The 27018-nt window shown below is 34.0% G+C and overlaps 20 non-coding genes across 20 annotated transcripts; 11 read left to right on the forward strand and 9 right to left on the reverse strand.

The window, feature by feature from the left end:
* Nucleotides 1-421: 421 nt before the first annotated feature.
* Nucleotides 422-493, forward strand: TRNAQ-UUG (transfer RNA glutamine (anticodon UUG)). The gene has a single exon. It is a non-coding gene; the product is annotated as a tRNA-Gln (tRNA).
* Nucleotides 494-2930: 2437 nt separating this feature from the next.
* Nucleotides 2931-3002, forward strand: TRNAQ-UUG (transfer RNA glutamine (anticodon UUG)). Its single transcript has one exon. It is a non-coding gene; the product is annotated as a tRNA-Gln (tRNA).
* Nucleotides 3003-5439: 2437 nt separating this feature from the next.
* TRNAQ-UUG (transfer RNA glutamine (anticodon UUG)) lies at nt 5440-5511 on the forward strand. The gene has a single exon. It is a non-coding gene; the product is annotated as a tRNA-Gln (tRNA).
* Nucleotides 5512-6329: 818 nt separating this feature from the next.
* On the reverse strand, nt 6330-6401 carry TRNAQ-CUG (transfer RNA glutamine (anticodon CUG)). Its single transcript has one exon. It is a non-coding gene; the product is annotated as a tRNA-Gln (tRNA).
* A 1547-nt stretch (nt 6402-7948) lies between these two features.
* TRNAQ-UUG (transfer RNA glutamine (anticodon UUG)) lies at nt 7949-8020 on the forward strand. The gene has a single exon. It is a non-coding gene; the product is annotated as a tRNA-Gln (tRNA).
* Nucleotides 8021-8837: 817 nt separating this feature from the next.
* Nucleotides 8838-8909, reverse strand: TRNAQ-CUG (transfer RNA glutamine (anticodon CUG)). The gene has a single exon. It is a non-coding gene; the product is annotated as a tRNA-Gln (tRNA).
* A 1547-nt stretch (nt 8910-10456) lies between these two features.
* On the forward strand, nt 10457-10528 carry TRNAQ-UUG (transfer RNA glutamine (anticodon UUG)). Its single transcript has one exon. It is a non-coding gene; the product is annotated as a tRNA-Gln (tRNA).
* Nucleotides 10529-11345: 817 nt separating this feature from the next.
* Nucleotides 11346-11417, reverse strand: TRNAQ-CUG (transfer RNA glutamine (anticodon CUG)). Its single transcript has one exon. It is a non-coding gene; the product is annotated as a tRNA-Gln (tRNA).
* A 1547-nt stretch (nt 11418-12964) lies between these two features.
* On the forward strand, nt 12965-13036 carry TRNAQ-UUG (transfer RNA glutamine (anticodon UUG)). The gene has a single exon. It is a non-coding gene; the product is annotated as a tRNA-Gln (tRNA).
* An 817-nt stretch (nt 13037-13853) lies between these two features.
* TRNAQ-CUG (transfer RNA glutamine (anticodon CUG)) lies at nt 13854-13925 on the reverse strand. The gene has a single exon. It is a non-coding gene; the product is annotated as a tRNA-Gln (tRNA).
* Nucleotides 13926-15472: 1547 nt separating this feature from the next.
* Nucleotides 15473-15544, forward strand: TRNAQ-UUG (transfer RNA glutamine (anticodon UUG)). Its single transcript has one exon. It is a non-coding gene; the product is annotated as a tRNA-Gln (tRNA).
* An 817-nt stretch (nt 15545-16361) lies between these two features.
* On the reverse strand, nt 16362-16433 carry TRNAQ-CUG (transfer RNA glutamine (anticodon CUG)). Its single transcript has one exon. It is a non-coding gene; the product is annotated as a tRNA-Gln (tRNA).
* Nucleotides 16434-17980: 1547 nt separating this feature from the next.
* On the forward strand, nt 17981-18052 carry TRNAQ-UUG (transfer RNA glutamine (anticodon UUG)). Its single transcript has one exon. It is a non-coding gene; the product is annotated as a tRNA-Gln (tRNA).
* An 818-nt stretch (nt 18053-18870) lies between these two features.
* On the reverse strand, nt 18871-18942 carry TRNAQ-CUG (transfer RNA glutamine (anticodon CUG)). Its single transcript has one exon. It is a non-coding gene; the product is annotated as a tRNA-Gln (tRNA).
* A 1549-nt stretch (nt 18943-20491) lies between these two features.
* Nucleotides 20492-20563, forward strand: TRNAQ-UUG (transfer RNA glutamine (anticodon UUG)). The gene has a single exon. It is a non-coding gene; the product is annotated as a tRNA-Gln (tRNA).
* Nucleotides 20564-21380: 817 nt separating this feature from the next.
* TRNAQ-CUG (transfer RNA glutamine (anticodon CUG)) lies at nt 21381-21452 on the reverse strand. The gene has a single exon. It is a non-coding gene; the product is annotated as a tRNA-Gln (tRNA).
* A 1547-nt stretch (nt 21453-22999) lies between these two features.
* Nucleotides 23000-23071, forward strand: TRNAQ-UUG (transfer RNA glutamine (anticodon UUG)). The gene has a single exon. It is a non-coding gene; the product is annotated as a tRNA-Gln (tRNA).
* Nucleotides 23072-23889: 818 nt separating this feature from the next.
* TRNAQ-CUG (transfer RNA glutamine (anticodon CUG)) lies at nt 23890-23961 on the reverse strand. The gene has a single exon. It is a non-coding gene; the product is annotated as a tRNA-Gln (tRNA).
* A 1547-nt stretch (nt 23962-25508) lies between these two features.
* On the forward strand, nt 25509-25580 carry TRNAQ-UUG (transfer RNA glutamine (anticodon UUG)). The gene has a single exon. It is a non-coding gene; the product is annotated as a tRNA-Gln (tRNA).
* An 817-nt stretch (nt 25581-26397) lies between these two features.
* TRNAQ-CUG (transfer RNA glutamine (anticodon CUG)) lies at nt 26398-26469 on the reverse strand. Its single transcript has one exon. It is a non-coding gene; the product is annotated as a tRNA-Gln (tRNA).
* Between the last annotated feature and the right edge of the window lie 549 nt (nt 26470-27018).

The following is a 27018-nucleotide window of genomic DNA, read 5'->3' on the forward strand; positions in this document are numbered from 1 at the left end:
AGTAAATGAGATGTTTTTCCAATTAATACTTCTAAGAACTGAATGGAAACAAAATCGTAAAGTTTAGATAAGTCCCACTGAGCTTTGTACTTAGATCCCTGTTTTCAGAGTCCAGATTGACAAGCATAACACTATCAACCCACCTGTACCAGGTTGAGCTTTCCGTTTTGACAGAAGAGATTGCATTCACAGGGAAATCTTAATTTTTATTGCAAAATCTTATCTCACATAAAAAGTACTGTTCAACAGAGTCATAGCGTTACTTGAGTCCTTTGTGCAACATACTTCCCTAACATAGTTCAATGGGCAAAAGTTGAACAGAATAGAAAAGTAATACAATTCTGTTTGTCTTTGACTGTAGAACATAAAAAATGTGAAATGTCCACATTGCTGCAGCAATTTGCTCCCCTGTCACATGGGAGGTTCCATGGTGTAATGGTTAGCACTTTGGACTTTGAATCCAAGGATCCGAGTTCAAATCTCGGTGGGACCACTTTCATGACTTATGACCAAACCTTTTTCTGTCAAGTGTATTCATAAATATCATAAATCTAACACGGGTAGAGTGAAACATTAATGTATTGATTGTATTTTAAAAGTCTATTTGATGTGAGCAAATTATAGAACTTTTAGAAAACATGGAAATTAAATGGCTCAAAATAATGAGACATTTTGTGAGCTGACTCTGTTTTCTCAAACTCATCACAAGGGGCTGATGCAAGATATTACTTGTTTAAATCTTACTGTTATTGATAAGGGGAACAAGGAACTTTTTTAATTGGAAAGCCTTCATTAAAAGAAAACTTGAGGAATCAAATTGTGTATTTTGGGGGCAGAAGAGATGAACTTTTAAATAACAATCTTGAAATTCAGACACACAGATATTTACACTCTGTTTTTCTAAAGTAAATCCATAACCATGAAGTAGAATCTTTTGAAAGACATTTCAGATGTATTAATCTGAATTCCTCTTTCAAAGAAATGCACAATTAAATGCACTGTGTAAGTCAAGAATGTTGTCAGATAAGAAATCAGCAAAATTAACTATCTTATTACTGATCATACAGATGAGAAAGAAAAAGAACCTCTTGCTCAAATTGTGGATGGGAAAGAACAGTTTTTAGTTTTCAGCTTCTGTACTTATGTTTATGATTAATTCATTTATTTATATTGTATTATCGCTATCTAGATGGATATAGCCATGTATACATACTTATACGTTGATAAGTTTCAGTATAAAGCTTTGACGTTATGTTTTTCCAAGTCCAATTTCTAAGAAATTAGTGAAATATTAAATCTCATAAATCAAGCAGGTCCCACCGAGATTGGAACTCGGATCGCTGGATTCAGAGTCCAGAGTGCTAACCATTACACCATGGAACCCCGCCATACATGAGGGCTTTTTCCATTGAGACAAAAGAGAGCGCATCAGTGCGGGGGCTTTTCTTACATTGATGAAAAGATATCTCAGTTGAATGCTCATAGTGTAAAGAGCGATAATGTGATTTGATTCTTTTCAGCTACATTCTCCATAACAGTGTTAAATGTGCAAACGTTTATCAGGACATGCAATTTACAAAATAATGATCATCTTTGACTGAAGAATATTAAAACATTCTACATTTCCAAACTACTACATCCATTTCTCTGTCTCTCACATGGGTGGCTCCAAAGAGCAATGGTTGGCACTTTGGACTTTGCATGCAAAGGTACCAGTCCAATTCTTTGAGGTACTTCTTTACTACTCTTGACCTTTTCCATTTCTGTCATCTTTGTTTATTGATAGCTCCAATCCAACACCAGCAGGTTGAAAGAGACAAATATTTACTCCTTTCAAAATGTCCAACAGCTTGAACAAGTTACAGAAATACGAACTTTATAATACTTTTACATCACATTCCTAGACAAAATAGTGTGACATTACAAAATCCTATCCTGTTTTTCTCAAATGCATTTCAGAGGGCTGATTCCCAGCATACCTTTTTGAAGATTTCCACACTATTGATAAGGCGAATATAGCACATTTTGAAAGAGATGTTTTCTTAAATGAAACCAAGAGAACCACAGTGACGGTATCATTCAGATAGTAGAAATGTTTTTTGTATATTAGTATGGAAGTTGTGAAATAAAACATTTCTCATGCTGATTTTCAACAGTCGATCTGCAATCATGAAATATAAGCTTTTGCTTGGAGGCCTCAAAGGTACTGATCTAATTTTCTTTTTTAAAATTATTCACAGATCGTATGATATGCTTTGTACAAATCAACTATGTTGTTAGATCAAAATTGATTAAAAAGTGACTATCTCAATTTCAGGACATATAGAAGAGGAAGGAGAAGGCGCTCATGTTTCAAATGCGGAGAGGCAACAACTGTTCATTATTTTCACCTCTATTAATTATATGTATTTTTATAATGTATATATTTATATTTTCCGATAAATATACATAGAAATATAGCGATATATAGGGAGATACATACATATAAGTTGATACGTACAAGTTTATAAGTAAATGAGATGTTTTTCCAATTAATACTTCTAAGAACTGAATGGAAACAAAATCGTAAAGTTTAGATAAGTCCCACTGAGCTTTGTACTTAGATCCCTGTTTTCAGAGTGCAGATTGACAAGCATAACACCATCAACCCACCTGTACCAGGTTGAGCTTTCCGTTTTGACAGAAGAGATTGCATTCACAGGGAAATCTTAATTTTTATTGCAAAATCTTATCTCACATAAAAAGTACTGTTCAACAGAGTCATAGCGTTACTTGAGTCCTTTGTGCAACATACTTCCCTAACATAGTTCAATGGGCAAAAGTTGAACAGAATAGAAAAGTAATACAATTCTGTTTGTCTTTGACTGTAGAACATAAAAAATGTGAAATGTCCACATTGCTGCAGCAATTTGCTCCCCTGTCACATGGGAGGTTCCATGGTGTAATGGTTAGCACTTTGGACTTTGAATCCAAGGATCCGAGTTCAAATCTCGGTGGGACCACTTTCATGACTTATGACCAAACCTTTTTCTGTCAAGTGTATTCATAAATATCATAAATCTAACACGGGTAGAGTGAAACATTAATGTATTGATTGTATTTTAAAAGTCTATTTGATGTGAGCAAATTATAGAACTTTTAGAAAACATGGAAATTAAATGGCTCAAAATAATGAGACATTTTGTGAGCTGACTCTGTTTTCTCAAACTCATCACAAGGGGCTGATGCAAGATATTACTTGTTTAAATCTTACTGTTATTGATAAGGGGAACAAGGAACTTTTTTAATTGGAAAGCCTTCATTAAAAGAAAACTTGAGGAATCAAATTGTGTATTTTGGGGGCAGAAGAGATGAACTTTTAAATAACAATCTTGAAATTCAGACACACAGATATTTACACTCTGTTTTTCTAAAGTAAATCCATAACCATGAAGTAGAATCTTTTGAAAGACATTTCAGATGTATTAATCTGAATTCCTCTTTCAAAGAAATGCACAATTAAATGCACTGTGTAAGTCAAGAATGTTGTCAGATAAGAAATCAGCAAAATTAACTATCTTATTACTGATCATACAGATGAGAAAGAAAAAGAACCTCTTGCTCAAATTGTGGATGGGAAAGAACAGTTTTTAGTTTTCAGCTTCTGTACTTATGTTTATGATTAATTCATTTATTTATATTGTATTATCGCTATCTAGATGGATATAGCCATGTATACATACTTATACGTTGATAAGTTTCAGTATAAAGCTTTGACGTTATGTTTTTCCAAGTCCAATTTCTAAGAAATTAGTGAAATATTAAATCTCATAAATCAAGCAGGTCCCACCGAGATTGGAACTCGGATCGCTGGATTCAGAGTCCAGAGTGCTAACCATTACACCATGGAACCCCGCCATACATGAGGGCTTTTTCCATTGAGACAAAAGAGAGCGCATCAGTGCGGGGGCTTTTCTTACATTGATGAAAAGATATCTCAGTTGAATGCTCATAGTGTAAAGAGCGATAATGTGATTTGATTCTTTTCAGCTACATTCTCCATAACAGTGTTAAATGTGCAAACGTTTATCAGGACATGCAATTTACAAAATAATGATCATCTTTGACTGAAGAATATTAAAACATTCTACATTTCCAAACTACTACATCCATTTCTCTGTCTCTCACATGGGTGGCTCCAAAGAGCAATGGTTGGCACTTTGGACTTTGCATGCAAAGGTACCAGTCCAATTCTTTGAGGTACTTCTTTACTACTCTTGACCTTTTCCATTTCTGTCATCTTTGTTTATTGATAGCTCCAATCCAACACCAGCAGGTTGAAAGAGACAAATATTTACTCCTTTCAAAATGTCCAACAGCTTGAACAAGTTACAGAAATACGAACTTTATAATACTTTTACATCACATTCCTAGACAAAATAGTGTGACATTACAAAATCCTATCCTGTTTTTCTCAAATGCATTTCAGAGGGCTGATTCCCAGCATACCTTTTTGAAGATTTCCACACTATTGATAAGGCGAATATAGCACATTTTGAAAGAGATGTTTTCTTAAATGAAACCAAGAGAACCACAGTGACGGTATCATTCAGATAGTAGAAATGTTTTTTGTATATTAGTATGGAAGTTGTGAAATAAAACATTTCTCATGCTGATTTTCAACAGTCGATCTGCAATCATGAAATATAAGCTTTTGCTTGGAGGCCTCAAAGGTACTGATCTAATTTTCTTTTTTAAAATTATTCACAGATCGTATGATATGCTTTGTACAAATCAACTATGTTGTTAGATCAAAATTGATTAAAAAGTGACTATCTCAATTTCAGGACATATAGAAGAGGAAGGAGAAGGCGCTCATGTTTCAAATGCGGAGAGGCAACAACTGTTCATTATTTTCACCTCTATTAATTATATGTATTTTTATAATGTATATATTTATATTTTCCGATAAATATACATAGAAATATAGCGATATATAGGGAGATACATACATATAAGTTGATACGTACAAGTTTATAAGTAAATGAGATGTTTTTCCAATTAATACTTCTAAGAACTGAATGGAAACAAAATCGTAAAGTTTAGATAAGTCCCACTGAGCTTTGTACTTAGATCCCTGTTTTCAGAGTGCAGATTGACAAGCATAACACCATCAACCCACCTGTACCAGGTTGAGCTTTCCGTTTTGACAGAAGAGATTGCATTCACAGGGAAATCTTAATTTTTATTGCAAAATCTTATCTCACATAAAAAGTACTGTTCAACAGAGTCATAGCGTTACTTGAGTCCTTTGTGCAACATACTTCCCTAACATAGTTCAATGGGCAAAAGTTGAACAGAATAGAAAAGTAATACAATTCTGTTTGTCTTTGACTGTAGAACATAAAAAATGTGAAATGTCCACATTGCTGCAGCAATTTGCTCCCCTGTCACATGGGAGGTTCCATGGTGTAATGGTTAGCACTTTGGACTTTGAATCCAAGGATCCGAGTTCAAATCTCGGTGGGACCACTTTCATGACTTATGACCAAATCTTTTTCTGTCAAGTGTATTCATAAATATCATAAATCTAACACGGGTAGAGTGAAACATTAATGTATTGATTGTATTTTAAAAGTCTATTTGATGTGAGCAAATTATAGAACTTTTAGAAAACATGGAAATTAAATGGCTCAAAATAATGAGACATTTTGTGAGCTGACTCTGTTTTCTCAAACTCATCACAAGGGGCTGATGCAAGATAGTACTTGTTTAAATCTTACTGTTATTGATAAGGGGAACAAGGAACTTTTTTAATTGGAAAGCCTTCATTAAAAGAAAACTTGAGGAATCAAATTGTGTATTTTGGGGGCAGAAGAGATGAACTTTTAAATAACAATCTTGAAATTCAGACACACAGATATTTACACTCTGTTTTTCTAAAGTAAATCCATAACCATGAAGTAGAATCTTTTGAAAGACATGTCAGATGTATTAATCTGAATTCCTCTTTCAAAGAAATGCACAATTAAATGCACTGTGTAAGTCAAGAATGTTGTCAGATAAGAAATCAGCAAAATTAACTATCTTATTACTGATCATACAGATGAGAAAGAAAAAGAACCTCTTGCTCAAATTGTGGATGGGAAAGAACAGTTTTTAGTTTTCAGCTTCTGTACTTATGTTTATGATTAATTCATTTCTTTATATTGTATTATCGCTATCTAGATGGATATAGCCATGTATACATACTTATACGTTGATAAGTTTCAGTATAAAGCTTTGACGTTATGTTTTTCCAAGTCCAAATTCTAAGAAATTAGTGAAATATTAAATCTCATAATTCAAGCAGGTCCCACCGAGATTTGAACTCGGATCGCTGGATTCAGAGTCCAGAGTGCTAACCATTACACCATGGAACCCCGCCATACATGAGGGCTTTTTCCATTGAGACAAAAGAGAGCGCATCAGTGCGGGGGCTTTTCTTACATTGATGAAAAGATATCTCAGTTGAATGCTCATAGTGTAAAGAGCGATAATGTGATTTGATTCTTTTCAGCTACATTCTCCATAACAGTGTTAAATGTGCAAACGTTTATCAGGACATGCAATTTACAAAATAATGATCATCTTTGACTGAAGAATATTAAAACATTCTACATTTCCAAACTACTACATCCATTTCTCTGTCTCTCACATGGGTGGCTCCAAAGAGCAATGGTTGGCACTTTGGACTTTGCATGCAAAGGTACCAGCCCAATTCTTTGAGGTACTTCTTTACTACTCTTGACCTTTTCCATTTCTGACATCTTTGTTTATTGATAGCTCCAATCCAACACCAGCAGGTTGAAAGAGACAAATATTGACTCCTTTCAAAATGTCCAACAGCTTGAACAAGTTACAGAAATACGAACTTTATAATACTTTTACATCACATTCCTAGACAAAATAGTGTGACATTACAAAATCCTATCCTGTTTTTCTCAAATGCATTTCAGATGGCTGATTCCCAGCATACCTTTTTGAAGATTTCCACACTATTGATAAGGCGCATATAGCACATTTTGAAAGAGATGTTTTCTTAAATGAAACCAAGAGAACCACAGTGACGGTATCATTCAGATAGTAGAAATGTTTTTTGTATAATAGTATGGAAGTTGTGAAATAAAACATTTCTCATGCTGATTTTCAACAGTCGATCTGCAATCATGAAATATAAGCTTTTGCTTGGAGGCCTCAAAGGCACTGATCTAATTTTCTTTTTTAAAATTATTCACAGATCGTATGATATGCTTTGTACAAATCAACTATGTTGTTAGATCAAAATTGATTAAAAAGTGACTATCTCAATTTCAGGACATATAGAAGAGGAAGGAGAAGGCGCTCATGTTTCAAATGCGGAGAGGCAACAACTGTTCATTATTTTCACCTCTATTAATTATATGTATTTTTATAATGTATATATTTATATTTTCCGATAAATATACATAGACATATAGCGATATATAGGGAGATACATACATATAAGTTGATACGTACAAGTTTATAAGTAAATGAGATGTTTTTCCAATTAATACTTCTAAGAACTGAATGGAAACAAAATCGTAAAGTTTAGATAAGTCCCACTGAGCTTTGTACTTAGATCCCTGTTTTCAGAGTCCAGATTGACAAGCATAACACTATCAACCCACCTGTACCAGGTTGAGCTTTCCGTTTTGACAGAAGAGATTGCATTCACAGGGAAATCTTAATTTTTATTGCAAAATCTTATCTCACATAAAAAGTACTGTTCAACAGAGTCATAGCGTTACTTGAGTCCTTTGTGCAACATACTTCCCTACCATAGTTCAATGGGCAAAAGTTGAACAGAATAGAAAAGTAATACAATTCTGTTTGTCTTTGACTGTAGAACATAAAAAATGTGAAATGTCCACATTGCTGCAGCAATTTGCTCCCCTGTCACATGGGAGGTTCCATGGTGTAATGGTTAGCACTTTGGACTTTGAATCCAAGGATCCGAGTTCAAATCTCGGTGGGACCACTTTCATGACTTATGACCAAATCTTTTTCTGTCAAGTGTATTCATAAATATCATAAATCTAACACGGGTAGAGTGAAACATTAATGTATTGATTGTATTTTAAAAGTCTATTTGATGTGAGCAAATTATAGAACTTTTAGAAAACATGGAAATTAAATGGCTCAAAATAATGAGACATTTTGTGAGCTGACTCTGTTTTCTCAAACTCATCACAAGGGGCTGATGCAAGATAGTACTTGTTTAAATCTTACTGTTATTGATAAGGGGAACAAGGAACTTTTTTAATTGGAAAGCCTTCATTAAAAGAAAACTTGAGGAATCAAATTGTGTATTTTGGGGGCAGAAGAGATGAACTTTTAAATAACAATCTTGAAATTCAGACACACAGATATTTACACTCTGTTTTTCTAAAGTAAATCCACACCATGAAGTAGAATCTTTTGAAAGACATGTCAGATGTATTAATCTGAATTCCTCTTTCAAAGAAATGCACAATTAAATGCACTGTGTAAGTCAAGAATGTTGTCAGATAAGAAATCAGCAAAATTAACTATCTTATTACTGATCATACAGATGAGAAAGAAAAAGAACCTCTTGCTCAAATTGTGGATGGGAAAGAACAGTTTTTAGTTTTCAGCTTCTGTACTTATGTTTATGATTAATTCATTTCTTTATATTGTATTATCGCTATCTAGATGGATATAGCCATGTATACATACTTATACGTTGATAAGTTTCAGTATAAAGCTTTGACGTTATGTTTTTCCAAGTCCAAATTCTAAGAAATTAGTGAAATATTAAATCTCATAATTCAAGCAGGTCCCACCGAGATTTGAACTCGGATCGCTGGATTCAGAGTCCAGAGTGCTAACCATTACACCATGGAACCCCGCCATACATGAGGGCTTTTTCCATTGAGACAAAAGAGAGCGCATCAGTGCGGGGGCTTTTCTTACATTGATGAAAAGATATCTCAGTTGAATGCTCATAGTGTAAAGAGCGATAATGTGATTTGATTCTTTTCAGCTACATTCTCCATAACAGTGTTAAATGTGCAAACGTTTATCAGGACATGCAATTTACAAAATAATGATCATCTTTGACTGAAGAATATTAAAACATTCTACATTTCCAAACTACTACATCCATTTCTCTGTCTCTCACATGGGTGGCTCCAAAGAGCAATGGTTGGCACTTTGGACTTTGCATGCAAAGGTACCAGCCCAATTCTTTGAGGTACTTCTTTACTACTCTTGACCTTTTCCATTTCTGACATCTTTGTTTATTGATAGCTCCAATCCAACACCAGCAGGTTGAAAGAGACAAATATTGACTCCTTTCAAAATGTCCAACAGCTTGAACAAGTTACAGAAATACGAACTTTATAATACTTTTACATCACATTCCTAGACAAAATAGTGTGACATTACAAAATCCTATCCTGTTTTTCTCAAATGCATTTCAGATGGCTGATTCCCAGCATACCTTTTTGAAGATTTCCACACTATTGATAAGGCGCATATAGCACATTTTGAAAGAGATGTTTTCTTAAATGAAACCAAGAGAACCACAGTGACGGTATCATTCAGATAGTAGAAATGTTTTTTGTATATTAGTATGGAAGTTGTGAAATAAAACATTTCTCATGCTGATTTTCAACAGTCGATCTGCAATCATGAAATATAAGCTTTTGCTTGGAGGCCTCAAAGGCACTGATCTAATTTTCTTTTTTAAAATTATTCACAGATCGTATGATATGCTTTGTACAAATCAACTATGTTGTTAGATCAAAATTGATTAAAAAGTGACTATCTCAATTTCAGGACATATAGAAGAGGAAGGAGAAGGCGCTCATGTTTCAAATGCGGAGAGGCAACAACTGTTCATTATTTTCACCTCTATTAATTATATGTATTTTTATAATGTATATATTTATATTTTCCGATAAATATACATAGACATATAGCGATATATAGGGAGATACATACATATAAGTTGATACGTACAAGTTTATAAGTAAATGAGATGTTTTTCCAATTAATACTTCTAAGAACTGAATGGAAACAAAATCGTAAAGTTTAGATAAGTCCCACTGAGCTTTGTACTTAGATCCCTGTTTTCAGAGTCCAGATTGACAAGCATAACACTATCAACCCACCTGTACCAGGTTGAGCTTTCCGTTTTGACAGAAGAGATTGCATTCACAGGGAAATCTTAATTTTTATTGCAAAATCTTATCTCACATAAAAAGTACTGTTCAACAGAGTCATAGCGTTACTTGAGTCCTTTGTGCAACATACTTCCCTACCATAGTTCAATGGGCAAAAGTTGAACAGAATAGAAAAGTAATACAATTCTGTTTGTCTTTGACTGTAGAACATAAAAAATGTGAAATGTCCACATTGCTGCAGCAATTTGCTCCCCTGTCACATGGGAGGTTCCATGGTGTAATGGTTAGCACTTTGGACTTTGAATCCAAGGATCCGAGTTCAAATCTCGGTGGGACCACTTTCATGACTTATGACCAAATCTTTTTCTGTCAAGTGTATTCATAAATATCATAAATCTAACACGGGTAGAGTGAAACATTAATGTATTGATTGTATTTTAAAAGTCTATTTGATGTGAGCAAATTATAGAACTTTTAGAAAACATGGAAATTAAATGGCTCAAAATAATGAGACATTTTGTGAGCTGACTCTGTTTTCTCAAACTCATCACAAGGGGCTGATGCAAGATAGTACTTGTTTAAATCTTACTGTTATTGATAAGGGGAACAAGGAACTTTTTTAATTGGAAAGCCTTCATTAAAAGAAAACTTGAGGAATCAAATTGTGTATTTTGGGGGCAGAAGAGATGAACTTTTAAATAACAATCTTGAAATTCAGACACACAGATATTTACACTCTGTTTTTCTAAAGTAAATCCACACCATGAAGTAGAATCTTTTGAAAGACATGTCAGATGTATTAATCTGAATTCCTCTTTCAAAGAAATGCACAATTAAATGCACTGTGTAAGTCAAGAATGTTGTCAGATAAGAAATCAGCAAAATTAACTATCTTATTACTGATCATACAGATGAGAAAGAAAAAGAACCTCTTGCTCAAATTGTGGATGGGAAAGAACAGTTTTTAGTTTTCAGCTTCTGTACTTATGTTTATGATTAATTCATTTCTTTATATTGTATTATCGCTATCTAGATGGATATAGCCATGTATACATACTTATACGTTGATAAGTTTCAGTATAAAGCTTTGACGTTATGTTTTTCCAAGTCCAAATTCTAAGAAATTAGTGAAATATTAAATCTCATAATTCAAGCAGGTCCCACCGAGATTTGAACTCGGATCGCTGGATTCAGAGTCCAGAGTGCTAACCATTACACCATGGAACCCCGCCATACATGAGGGCTTTTTCCATTGAGACAAAAGAGAGCGCATCAGTGCGGGGGCTTTTCTTACATTGATGAAAAGATATCTCAGTTGAATGCTCATAGTGTAAAGAGCGATAATGTGATTTGATTCTTTTCAGCTACATTCTCCATAACAGTGTTAAATGTGCAAACGTTTATCAGGACATGCAATTTACAAAATAATGATCATCTTTGACTGAAGAATATTAAAACATTCTACATTTCCAAACTACTACATCCATTTCTCTGTCTCTCACATGGGTGGCTCCAAAGAGCAATGGTTGGCACTTTGGACTTTGCATGCAAAGGTACCAGCCCAATTCTTTGAGGTACTTCTTTACTACTCTTGACCTTTTCCATTTCTGACATCTTTGTTTATTGATAGCTCCAATCCAACACCAGCAGGTTGAAAGAGACAAATATTGACTCCTTTCAAAATGTCCAACAGCTTGAACAAGTTACAGAAATACGAACTTTATAATACTTTTACATCACATTCCTAGACAAAATAGTGTGACATTACAAAATCCTATCCTGTTTTTCTCAAATGCATTTCAGATGGCTGATTCCCAGCATACCTTTTTGAAGATTTCCACACTATTGATAAGGCGCATATAGCACATTTTGAAAGAGATGTTTTCTTAAATGAAACCAAGAGAACCACAGTGACGGTATCATTCAGATAGTAGAAATGTTTTTTGTATATTAGTATGGAAGTTGTGAAATAAAACATTTCTCATGCTGATTTTCAACAGTCGATCTGCAATCATGAAATATAAGCTTTTGCTTGGAGGCCTCAAAGGCACTGATCTAATTTTCTTTTTTAAAATTATTCACAGATCGTATGATATGCTTTGTACAAATCAACTATGTTGTTAGATCAAAATTGATTAAAAAGTGACTATCTCAATTTCAGGACATATAGAAGAGGAAGGAGAAGGCGCTCATGTTTCAAATGCGGAGAGGCAACAACTGTTCATTATTTTCACCTCTATTAATTATATGTATTTTTATAGTGTATATATTTATATTTTCCGATAAATATACATAGACATATAGCGATATATAGGGAGATACATACATATAAGTTGATACGTACAAGTTTATAAGTAAATGAGATGTTTTTCCAATTAATACTTCTAAGAACTGAATGGAAACAAAATCGTAAAGTTTAGATAAGTCCCACTGAGCTTTGTACTTAGATCCCTGTTTTCAGAGTGCAGATTGACAAGCATAACACCATCAACCCACCTGTACCAGGTTGAGCTTTCCGTTTTGACAGAAGAGATTGCATTCACAGGGAAATCTTAATTTTTATTGCAAAATCTTATCTCACATAAAAAGTACTGTTCAACAGAGTCATAGCGTTACTTGAGTCCTTTGTGCAACATACTTCCCTAACATAGTTCAATGGGCAAAAGTTGAACAGAATAGAAAAGTAATACAATTCTGTTTGTCTTTGACTGTAGAACATAAAAAATGTGAAATGTCCACATTGCTGCAGCAATTTGCTCCCCTGTCACATGGGAGGTTCCATGGTGTAATGGTTAGCACTTTGGACTTTGAATCCAAGGATCCGAGTTCAAATCTCGGTGGGACCACTTTCATGACTTATGACCAAATCTTTTTCTGTCAAGTGTATTCATAAATATCATAAATCTAACACGGGTAGAGTGAAACATTAATGTATTGATTGTATTTTAAAAGTCTATTTGATGTGAGCAAATTATAGAACTTTTAGAAAACATGGAAATTAAATGGCTCAAAATAATGAGACATTTTGTGAGCTGACTCTGTTTTCTCAAACTCATCACAAGGGGCTGATGCAAGATAGTACTTGTTTAAATCTTACTGTTATTGATAAGGGGAACAAGGAACTTTTTTAATTGGAAAGCCTTCATTAAAAGAAAACTTGAGGAATCAAATTGTGTATTTTGGGGGCAGAAGAGATGAACTTTTAAATAACAATCTTGAAATTCAGACACACAGATATTTACACTCTGTTTTTCTAAAGTAAATCCACACCATGAAGTAGAATCTTTTGAAAGACATGTCAGATGTATTAATCTGAATTCCTCTTTCAAAGAAATGCACAATTAAATGCACTGTGTAAGTCAAGAATGTTGTCAGATAAGAAATCAGCAAAATTAACTATCTTATTACTGATCATACAGATGAGAAAGAAAAAGAACCTCTTGCTCAAATTGTGGATGGGAAAGAACAGTTTTTAGTTTTCAGCTTCTGTACTTATGTTTATGATTAATTCATTTCTTTATATTGTATTATCGCTATCTAGATGGATATAGCCATGTATACATACTTATACGTTGATAAGTTTCAGTATAAAGCTTTGACGTTATGTTTTTCCAAGTCCAAATTCTAAGAAATTAGTGAAATATTAAATCTCATAATTCAAGCAGGTCCCACCGAGATTTGAACTCGGATCGCTGGATTCAGAGTCCAGAGTGCTAACCATTACACCATGGAACCCCGCCATACATGAGGGCTTTTTCCATTGAGACAAAAGAGAGCGCATCAGTGCGGGGGCTTTTCTTACATTGATGAAAAGATATCTCAGTTGAATGCTCATAGTGTAAAGAGCGATAATGTGATTTGATTCTTTTCAGCTACATTCTCCATAACAGTGTTAAATGTGCAAACGTTTATCAGGACATGCAATTTACAAAATAATGATCATCTTTGACTGAAGAATATTAAAACATTCTACATTTCCAAACTACTACATCCATTTCTCTGTCTCTCACATGGGTGGCTCCAAAGAGCAATGGTTGGCACTTTGGACTTTGCATGCAAAGGTACCAGCCCAATTCTTTGAGGTACTTCTTTACTACTCTTGACCTTTTCCATTTCTGACATCTTTGTTTATTGATAGCTCCAATCCAACACCAGCAGGTTGAAAGAGACAAATATTGACTCCTTTCAAAATGTCCAACAGCTTGAACAAGTTACAGAAATACGAACTTTATAATACTTTTACATCACATTCCTAGACAAAATAGTGTGACATTACAAAATCCTATCCTGTTTTTCTCAAATGCATTTCAGATGGCTGATTCCCAGCATACCTTTTTGAAGATTTCCACACTATTGATAAGGCGCATATAGCACATTTTGAAAGAGATGTTTTCTTAAATGAAACCAAGAGAACCACAGTGACGGTATCATTCAGATAGTAGAAATGTTTTTTGTATATTAGTATGGAAGTTGTGAAATAAAACATTTCTCATGCTGATTTTCAACAGTCGATCTGCAATCATGAAATATAAGCTTTTGCTTGGAGGCCTCAAAGGCACTGATCTAATTTTCTTTTTTAAAATTATTCACAGATCGTATGATATGCTTTGTACAAATCAACTATGTTGTTAGATCAAAATTGATTAAAAAGTGACTATCTCAATTTCAGGACATATAGAAGAGGAAGGAGAAGGCGCTCATGTTTCAAATGCGGAGAGGCAACAACTGTTCATTATTTTCACCTCTATTAATTATATGTATTTTTATAATGTATATATTTATATTTTCCGATAAATATACATAGACATATAGCGATATATAGGGAGATACATACATATAAGTTGATACGTACAAGTTTATAAGTAAATGAGATGTTTTTCCAATTAATACTTCTAAGAACTGAATGGAAACAAAATCGTAAAGTTTAGATAAGTCCCACTGAGCTTTGTACTTAGATCCCTGTTTTCAGAGTCCAGATTGACAAGCATAACACTATCAACCCACCTGTACCAGGTTGAGCTTTCCGTTTTGACAGAAGAGATTGCATTCACAGGGAAATCTTAATTTTTATTGCAAAATCTTATCTCACATAAAAAGTACTGTTCAACAGAGTCATAGCGTTACTTGAGTCCTTTGTGCAACATACTTCCCTACCATAGTTCAATGGGCAAAAGTTGAACAGAATAGAAAAGTAATACAATTCTGTTTGTCTTTGACTGTAGAACATAAAAAATGTGAAATGTCCACATTGCTGCAGCAATTTGCTCCCCTGTCACATGGGAGGTTCCATGGTGTAATGGTTAGCACTTTGGACTTTGAATCCAAGGATCCGAGTTCAAATCTCGGTGGGACCACTTTCATGACTTATGACCAAATCTTTTTCTGTCAAGTGTATTCATAAATATCATAAATCTAACACGGGTAGAGTGAAACATTAATGTATTGATTGTATTTTAAAAGTCTATTTGATGTGAGCAAATTATAGAACTTTTAGAAAACATGGAAATTAAATGGCTCAAAATAATGAGACATTTTGTGAGCTGACTCTGTTTTCTCAAACTCATCACAAGGGGCTGATGCAAGATAGTACTTGTTTAAATCTTACTGTTATTGATAAGGGGAACAAGGAACTTTTTTAATTGGAAAGCCTTCATTAAAAGAAAACTTGAGGAATCAAATTGTGTATTTTGGGGGCAGAAGAGATGAACTTTTAAATAACAATCTTGAAATTCAGACACACAGATATTTACACTCTGTTTTTCTAAAGTAAATCCACACCATGAAGTAGAATCTTTTGAAAGACATGTCAGATGTATTAATCTGAATTCCTCTTTCAAAGAAATGCACAATTAAATGCACTGTGTAAGTCAAGAATGTTGTCAGATAAGAAATCAGCAAAATTAACTATCTTATTACTGATCATACAGATGAGAAAGAAAAAGAACCTCTTGCTCAAATTGTGGATGGGAAAGAACAGTTTTTAGTTTTCAGCTTCTGTACTTATGTTTATGATTAATTCATTTCTTTATATTGTATTATCGCTATCTAGATGGATATAGCCATGTATACATACTTATACGTTGATAAGTTTCAGTATAAAGCTTTGACGTTATGTTTTTCCAAGTCCAAATTCTAAGAAATTAGTGAAATATTAAATCTCATAATTCAAGCAGGTCCCACCGAGATTTGAACTCGGATCGCTGGATTCAGAGTCCAGAGTGCTAACCATTACACCATGGAACCCCGCCATACATGAGGGCTTTTTCCATTGAGACAAAAGAGAGCGCATCAGTGCGGGGGCTTTTCTTACATTGATGAAAAGATATCTCAGTTGAATGCTCATAGTGTAAAGAGCGATAATGTGATTTGATTCTTTTCAGCTACATTCTCCATAACAGTGTTAAATGTGCAAACGTTTATCAGGACATGCAATTTACAAAATAATGATCATCTTTGACTGAAGAATATTAAAACATTCTACATTTCCAAACTACTACATCCATTTCTCTGTCTCTCACATGGGTGGCTCCAAAGAGCAATGGTTGGCACTTTGGACTTTGCATGCAAAGGTACCAGCCCAATTCTTTGAGGTACTTCTTTACTACTCTTGACCTTTTCCATTTCTGACATCTTTGTTTATTGATAGCTCCAATCCAACACCAGCAGGTTGAAAGAGACAAATATTGACTCCTTTCAAAATGTCCAACAGCTTGAACAAGTTACAGAAATACGAACTTTATAATACTTTTACATCACATTCCTAGACAAAATAGTGTGACATTACAAAATCCTATCCTGTTTTTCTCAAATGCATTTCAGATGGCTGATTCCCAGCATACCTTTTTGAAGATTTCCACACTATTGATAAGGCGCATATAGCACATTTTGAAAGAGATGTTTTCTTAAATGAAACCAAGAGAACCACAGTGACGGTATCATTCAGATAGTAGAAATGTTTTTTGTATATTAGTATGGAAGTTGTGAAATAAAACATTTCTCATGCTGATTTTCAACAGTCGATCTGCAATCATGAAATATAAGCTTTTGCTTGGAGGCCTCAAAGGCACTGATCTAATTTTCTTTTTTAAAATTATTCACAGATCGTATGATATGCTTTGTACAAATCAACTATGTTGTTAGATCAAAATTGATTAAAAAGTGACTATCTCAATTTCAGGACATATAGAAGAGGAAGGAGAAGGCGCTCATGTTTCAAATGCGGAGAGGCAACAACTGTTCATTATTTTCACCTCTATTAATTATATGTATTTTTATAATGTATATATTTATATTTTCCGATAAATATACATAGACATATAGCGATATATAGGGAGATACATACATATAAGTTGATACGTACAAGTTTATAAGTAAATGAGATGTTTTTCCAATTAATACTTCTAAGAACTGAATGGAAACAAAATCGTAAAGTTTAGATAAGTCCCACTGAGCTTTGTACTTAGATCCCTGTTTTCAGAGTCCAGATTGACAAGCATAACACTATCAACCCACCTGTACCAGGTTGAGCTTTCCGTTTTGACAGAAGAGATTGCATTCACAGGGAAATCTTAATTTTTATTGCAAAATCTTATCTCACATAAAAAGTACTGTTCAACAGAGTCATAGCGTTACTTGAGTCCTTTGTGCAACATACTTCCCTACCATAGTTCAATGGGCAAAAGTTGAACAGAATAGAAAAGTAATACAATTCTGTTTGTCTTTGACTGTAGAACATAAAAAATGTGAAATGTCCACATTGCTGCAGCAATTTGCTCCCCTGTCACATGGGAGGTTCCATGGTGTAATGGTTAGCACTTTGGACTTTGAATCCAAGGATCCGAGTTCAAATCTCGGTGGGACCACTTTCATGACTTATGACCAAATCTTTTTCTGTCAAGTGTATTCATAAATATCATAAATCTAACACGGGTAGAGTGAAACATTAATGTATTGATTGTATTTTAAAAGTCTATTTGATGTGAGCAAATTATAGAACTTTTAGAAAACATGGAAATTAAATGGCTCAAAATAATGAGACATTTTGTGAGCTGACTCTGTTTTCTCAAACTCATCACAAGGGGCTGATGCAAGATAGTACTTGTTTAAATCTTACTGTTATTGATAAGGGGAACAAGGAACTTTTTTAATTGGAAAGCCTTCATTAAAAGAAAACTTGAGGAATCAAATTGTGTATTTTGGGGGCAGAAGAGATGAACTTTTAAATAACAATCTTGAAATTCAGACACACAGATATTTACACTCTGTTTTTCTAAAGTAAATCCATAACCATGAAGTAGAATCTTTTGAAAGACATGTCAGATGTATTAATCTGAATTCCTCTTTCAAAGAAATGCACAATTAAATGCACTGTGTAAGTCAAGAATGTTGTCAGATAAGAAATCAGCAAAATTAACTATCTTATTACTGATCATACAGATGAGAAAGAAAAAGAACCTCTTGCTCAAATTGTGGATGGGAAAGAACAGTTTTTAGTTTTCAGCTTCTGTACTTATGTTTATGATTAATTCATTTCTTTATATTGTATTATCGCTATCTAGATGGATATAGCCATGTATACATACTTATACGTTGATAAGTTTCAGTATAAAGCTTTGACGTTATGTTTTTCCAAGTCCAAATTCTAAGAAATTAGTGAAATATTAAATCTCATAATTCAAGCAGGTCCCACCGAGATTTGAACTCGGATCGCTGGATTCAGAGTCCAGAGTGCTAACCATTACACCATGGAACCCCGCCATACATGAGGGCTTTTTCCATTGAGACAAAAGAGAGCGCATCAGTGCGGGGGCTTTTCTTACATTGATGAAAAGATATCTCAGTTGAATGCTCATAGTGTAAAGAGCGATAATGTGATTTGATTCTTTTCAGCTACATTCTCCATAACAGTGTTAAATGTGCAAACGTTTATCAGGACATGCAATTTACAAAATAATGATCATCTTTGACTGAAGAATATTAAAACATTCTACATTTCCAAACTACTACATCCATTTCTCTGTCTCTCACATGGGTGGCTCCAAAGAGCAATGGTTGGCACTTTGGACTTTGCATGCAAAGGTACCAGCCCAATTCTTTGAGGTACTTCTTTACTACTCTTGACCTTTTCCATTTCTGACATCTTTGTTTATTGATAGCTCCAATCCAACACCAGCAGGTTGAAAGAGACAAATATTGACTCCTTTCAAAATGTCCAACAGCTTGAACAAGTTACAGAAATACGAACTTTATAATACTTTTACATCACATTCCTAGACAAAATAGTGTGACATTACAAAATCCTATCCTGTTTTTCTCAAATGCATTTCAGATGGCTGATTCCCAGCATACCTTTTTGAAGATTTCCACACTATTGATAAGGCGCATATAGCACATTTTGAAAGAGATGTTTTCTTAAATGAAACCAAGAGAACCACAGTGACGGTATCATTCAGATAGTAGAAATGTTTTTTGTATATTAGTATGGAAGTTGTGAAATAAAACATTTCTCATGCTGATTTTCAACAGTCGATCTGCAATCATGAAATATAAGCTTTTGCTTGGAGGCCTCAAAGGCACTGATCTAATTTTCTTTTTTAAAATTATTCACAGATCGTATGATATGCTTTGTACAAATCAACTATGTTGTTAGATCAAAATTGATTAAAAAGTGACTATCTCAATTTCAGGACATATAGAAGAGGAAGGAGAAGGCGCTCATGTTTCAAATGCGGAGAGGCAACAACTGTTCATTATTTTCACCTCTATTAATTATATGTATTTTTATAATGTATATATTTATATTTTCCGATAAATATACATAGACATATAGCGATATATAGGGAGATACATACATATAAGTTGATACGTACAAGTTTATAAGTAAATGAGATGTTTTTCCAATTAATACTTCTAAGAACTGAATGGAAACAAAATCGTAAAGTTTAGATAAGTCCCACTGAGCTTTGTACTTAGATCCCTGTTTTCAGAGTCCAGATTGACAAGCATAACACTATCAACCCACCTGTACCAGGTTGAGCTTTCCGTTTTGACAGAAGAGATTGCATTCACAGGGAAATCTTAATTTTTATTGCAAAATCTTATCTCACATAAAAAGTACTGTTCAACAGAGTCATAGCGTTACTTGAGTCCTTTGTGCAACATACTTCCCTACCATAGTTCAATGGGCAAAAGTTGAACAGAATAGAAAAGTAATACAATTCTGTTTGTCTTTGACTGTAGAACATAAAAAATATGTGAAATGTCCACATTGCTGCAGCAATTTGCTCCCCTGTCACATGGGAGGTTCCATGGTGTAATGGTTAGCACTTTGGACTTTGAATCCAAGGATCCGAGTTCAAATCTCGGTGGGACCACTTTCATGACTTATGACCAAATCTTTTTCTGTCAAGTGTATTCATAAATATCATAAATCTAACACGGGTAGAGTGAAACATTAATGTATTGATTGTATTTTAAAAGTCTATTTGATGTGAGCAAATTATAGAACTTTTAGAAAACATGGAAATTAAATGGCTCAAAATAATGAGACATTTTGTGAGCTGACTCTGTTTTCTCAAACTCATCACAAGGGGCTGATGCAAGATAGTACTTGTTTAAATCTTACTGTTATTGATAAGGGGAACAAGGAACTTTTTTAATTGGAAAGCCTTCATTAAAAGAAAACTTGAGGAATCAAATTGTGTATTTTGGGGGCAGAAGAGATGAACTTTTAAATAACAATCTTGAAATTCAGACACACAGATATTTACACTCTGTTTTTCTAAAGTAAATCCACACCATGAAGTAGAATCTTTTGAAAGACATGTCAGATGTATTAATCTGAATTCCTCTTTCAAAGAAATGCACAATTAAATGCACTGTGTAAGTCAAGAATGTTGTCAGATAAGAAATCAGCAAAATTAACTATCTTATTACTGATCATACAGATGAGAAAGAAAAAGAACCTCTTGCTCAAATTGTGGATGGGAAAGAACAGTTTTTAGTTTTCAGCTTCTGTACTTATGTTTATGATTAATTCATTTCTTTATATTGTATTATCGCTATCTAGATGGATATAGCCATGTATACATACTTATACGTTGATAAGTTTCAGTATAAAGCTTTGACGTTATGTTTTTCCAAGTCCAAATTCTAAGAAATTAGTGAAATATTAAATCTCATAATTCAAGCAGGTCCCACCGAGATTTGAACTCGGATCGCTGGATTCAGAGTCCAGAGTGCTAACCATTACACCATGGAACCCCGCCATACATGAGGGCTTTTTCCATTGAGACAAAAGAGAGCGCATCAGTGCGGGGGCTTTTCTTACATTGATGAAAAGATATCTCAGTTGAATGCTCATAGTGTAAAGAGCGATAATGTGATTTGATTCTTTTCAGCTACATTCTCCATAACAGTGTTAAATGTGCAAACGTTTATCAGGACATGCAATTTACAAAATAATGATCATCTTTGACTGAAGAATATTAAAACATTCTACATTTCCAAACTACTACATCCATTTCTCTGTCTCTCACATGGGTGGCTCCAAAGAGCAATGGTTGGCACTTTGGACTTTGCATGCAAAGGTACCAGCCCAATTCTTTGAGGTACTTCTTTACTACTCTTGACCTTTTCCATTTCTGACATCTTTGTTTATTGATAGCTCCAATCCAACACCAGCAGGTTGAAAGAGACAAATATTGACTCCTTTCAAAATGTCCAACAGCTTGAACAAGTTACAGAAATACGAACTTTATAATACTTTTACATCACATTCCTAGACAAAATAGTGTGACATTACAAAATCCTATCCTGTTTTTCTCAAATGCATTTCAGATGGCTGATTCCCAGCATACCTTTTTGAAGATTTCCACACTATTGATAAGGCGCATATAGCACATTTTGAAAGAGATGTTTTCTTAAATGAAACCAAGAGAACCACAGTGACGGTATCATTCAGATAGTAGAAATGTTTTTTGTATATTAGTATGGAAGTTGTGAAATAAAACATTTCTCATGCTGATTTTCAACAGTCGATCTGCAATCATGAAATATAAGCTTTTGCTTGGAGGCCTCAAAGGCACTGATCTAATTTTCTTTTTTAAAATTATTCACAGATCGTATGATATGCTTTGTACAAATCAACTATGTTGTTAGATCAAAATTGATTAAAAAGTGACTATCTCAATTTCAGGACATATAGAAGAGGAAGGAGAAGGCGCTCATGTTTCAAATGCGGAGAGGCAACAACTGTTCATTATTTTCACCTCTATTAATTATATGTATTTTTATAATGTATATATTTATATTTTCCGATAAATATACATAGACATATAGCGATATATAGGGAGATACATACATATAAGTTGATACGTACAAGTTTATAAGTAAATGAGATGTTTTTCCAATTAATACTTCTAAGAACTGAATGGAAACAAAATCGTAAAGTTTAGATAAGTCCCACTGAGCTTTGTACTTAGATCCCTGTTTTCAGAGTCCAGATTGACAAGCATAACACTATCAACCCACCTGTACCAGGTTGAGCTTTCCGTTTTGACAGAAGAGATTGCATTCACAGGGAAATCTTAATTTTTATTGCAAAATCTTATCTCACATAAAAAGTACTGTTCAACAGAGTCATAGCGTTACTTGAGTCCTTTGTGCAACATACTTCCCTACCATAGTTCAATGGGCAAAAGTTGAACAGAATAGAAAAGTAATACAATTCTGTTTGTCTTTGACTGTAGAACATAAAAAATGTGAAATGTCCACATTGCTGCAGCAATTTGCTCCCCTGTCACATGGGAGGTTCCATGGTGTAATGGTTAGCACTTTGGACTTTGAATCCAAGGATCCGAGTTCAAATCTCGGTGGGACCACTTTCATGACTTATGACCAAATCTTTTTCTGTCAAGTGTATTCATAAATATCATAAATCTAACACGGGTAGAGTGAAACATTAATGTATTGATTGTATTTTAAAAGTCTATTTGATGTGAGCAAATTATAGAACTTTTAGAAAACATGGAAATTAAATGGCTCAAAATAATGAGACATTTTGTGAGCTGACTCTGTTTTCTCAAACTCATCACAAGGGGCTGATGCAAGATAGTACTTGTTTAAATCTTACTGTTATTGATAAGGGGAACAAGGAACTTTTTTAATTGGAAAGCCTTCATTAAAAGAAAACTTGAGGAATCAAATTGTGTATTTTGGGGGCAGAAGAGATGAACTTTTAAATAACAATCTTGAAATTCAGACACACAGATATTTACACTCTGTTTTTCTAAAGTAAATCCATAACCATGAAGTAGAATCTTTTGAAAGACATGTCAGATGTATTAATCTGAATTCCTCTTTCAAAGAAATGCACAATTAAATGCACTGTGTAAGTCAAGAATGTTGTCAGATAAGAAATCAGCAAAATTAACTATCTTATTACTGATCATACAGATGAGAAAGAAAAAGAACCTCTTGCTCAAATTGTGGATGGGAAAGAACAGTTTTTAGTTTTCAGCTTCTGTACTTATGTTTATGATTAATTCATTTCTTTATATTGTATTATCGCTATCTAGATGGATATAGCCATGTATACATACTTATACGTTGATAAGTTTCAGTATAAAGCTTTGACGTTATGTTTTTCCAAGTCCAAATTCTAAGAAATTAGTGAAATATTAAATCTCATAATTCAAGCAGGTCCCACCGAGATTTGAACTCGGATCGCTGGATTCAGAGTCCAGAGTGCTAACCATTACACCATGGAACCCCGCCATACATGAGGGCTTTTTCCATTGAGACAAAAGAGAGCGCATCAGTGCGGGGGCTTTTCTTACATTGATGAAAAGATATCTCAGTTGAATGCTCATAGTGTAAAGAGCGATAATGTGATTTGATTCTTTTCAGCTACATTCTCCATAACAGTGTTAAATGTGCAAACGTTTATCAGGACATGCAATTTACAAAATAATGATCATCTTTGACTGAAGAATATTAAAACATTCTACATTTCCAAACTACTACATCCATTTCTCTGTCTCTCACATGGGTGGCTCCAAAGAGCAATGGTTGGCACTTTGGACTTTGCATGCAAAGGTACCAGCCCAATTCTTTGAGGTACTTCTTTACTACTCTTGACCTTTTCCATTTCTGACATCTTTGTTTATTGATAGCTCCAATCCAACACCAGCAGGTTGAAAGAGACAAATATTGACTCCTTTCAAAATGTCCAACAGCTTGAACAAGTTACAGAAATACGAACTTTATAATACTTTTACATCACATTCCTAGACAAAATAGTGTGACATTACAAAATCCTATCCTGTTTTTCTCAAATGCATTTCAGATGGCTGATTCCCAGCATACCTTTTTGAAGATTTCCACACTATTGATAAGGCGCATATAGCACATTTTGAAAGAGATGTTTTCTTAAATGAAACCAAGAGAACCACAGTGACGGTATCATTCAGATAGTAGAAATGTTTTTTGTATATTAGTATGGAAGTTGTGAAATAAAACATTTCTCATGCTGATTTTCAACAGTCGATCTGCAATCATGAAATATAAGCTTTTGCTTGGAGGCCTCAAAGGCACTGATCTAATTTTCTTTTTTAAAATTATTCACAGATCGTATGATATGCTTTGTACAAATCAACTATGTTGTTAGATCAAAATTGATTAAAAAGTGACTATCTCAATTTCAGGACATATAGAAGAGGAAGGAGAAGGCGCTCATGTTTCAAATGCGGAGAGGCAACAACTGTTCATTATTTTCACCTCTATTAATTATATGTATTTTTATAATGTATATATTTATATTTTCCGATAAATATACATAGACATATAGCGATATATAGGGAGATACATACATATAAGTTGATACGTACAAGTTTATAAGTAAATGAGATGTTTTTCCAATTAATACTTCTAAGAACTGAATGGAAACAAAATCGTAAAGTTTAGATAAGTCCCACTGAGCTTTGTACTTAGATCCCTGTTTTCAGAGTCCAGATTGACAAGCATAACACTATCAACCCACCTGTACCAGGTTGAGCTTTCCGTTTTGACAGAAGAGATTGCATTCACAGGGAAATCTTAATTTTTATTGCAAAATCTTATCTCACATAAAAAGTACTGTTCAACAGAGTCATAGCGTTACTTGAGTCCTTTGTGCAACATACTTCCCTACCATAGTTCAATGGGCAAAAGTTGAACAGAATAGAAAAGTAATACAATTCTGTTTGTCTTTGACTGTAGAACATAAAAAATGTGAAATGTCCACATTGCTGCAGCAATTTGCTCCCCTGTCACATGGGAGGTTCCATGGTGTAATGGTTAGCACTTTGGACTTTGAATTCAAGGATCCGAGTTCAAATCTCGGTGGGACCACTTTCATGACTTATGACCAAATCTTTTTCTGTCAAGTGTATTCATAAATATCATAAATCTAACACGGGTAGAGTGAAACATTAATGTATTGATTGTATTTTAAAAGTCTATTTGATGTGAGCAAATTATAGAACTTTTAGAAAACATGGAAATTAAATGGCTCAAAATAATGAGACATTTTGTGAGCTGACTCTGTTTTCTCAAACTCATCACAAGGGGCTGATGCAAGATAGTACTTGTTTAAATCTTACTGTTATTGATAAGGGGAACAAGGAACTTTTTTAATTGGAAAGCCTTCATTAAAAGAAAACTTGAGGAATCAAATTGTGTATTTTGGGGGCAGAAGAGATGAACTTTTAAATAACAATCTTGAAATTCAGACACACAGATATTTACACTCTGTTTTTCTAAAGTAAATCCACACCATGAAGTAGAATCTTTTGAAAGACATGTCAGATGTATTAATCTGAATTCCTCTTTCAAAGAAATGCACAATTAAATGCACTGTGTAAGTCAAGAATGTTGTCAGATAAGAAATCAGCAAAATTAACTATCTTATTACTGATCATACAGATGAGAAAGAAAAAGAACCTCTTGCTCAAATTGTGGATGGGAAAGAACAGTTTTTAGTTTTCAGCTTCTGTACTTATGTTTATGATTAATTCATTTCTTTATATTGTATTATCGCTATCTAGATGGATATAGCCATGTATACATACTTATACGTTGATAAGTTTCAGTATAAAGCTTTGACGTTATGTTTTTCCAAGTCCAAATTCTAAGAAATTAGTGAAATATTAAATCTCATAATTCAAGCAGGTCCCACCGAGATTTGAACTCGGATCGCTGGATTCAGAGTCCAGAGTGCTAACCATTACACCATGGAACCCCGCCATACATGAGGGCTTTTTCCATTGAGACAAAAGAGAGCGCATCAGTGCGGGGGCTTTTCTTACATTGATGAAAAGATATCTCAGTTGAATGCTCATAGTGTAAAGAGCGATAATGTGATTTGATTCTTTTCAGCTACATTCTCCATAACAGTGTTAAATGTGCAAACGTTTATCAGGACATGCAATTTACAAAATAATGATCATCTTTGACTGAAGAATATTAAAACATTCTACATTTCCAAACTACTACATCCATTTCTCTGTCTCTCACATGGGTGGCTCCAAAGAGCAATGGTTGGCACTTTGGACTTTGCATGCAAAGGTACCAGCCCAATTCTTTGAGGTACTTCTTTACTACTCTTGACCTTTTCCATTTCTGACATCTTTGTTTATTGATAGCTCCAATCCAACACCAGCAGGTTGAAAGAGACAAATATTGACTCCTTTCAAAATGTCCAACAGCTTGAACAAGTTACAGAAATACGAACTTTATAATACTTTTACATCACATTCCTAGACAAAATAGTGTGACATTACAAAATCCT

The sequence above is a fragment of the Lissotriton vulgaris genome, unplaced genomic scaffold, assembly GCF_964263255.1.
Source record: "Lissotriton vulgaris unplaced genomic scaffold, aLisVul1.2 SCAFFOLD_714, whole genome shotgun sequence".
In the NCBI taxonomy this organism is placed as follows: Eukaryota; Metazoa; Chordata; class Amphibia; order Caudata; family Salamandridae; genus Lissotriton; species Lissotriton vulgaris.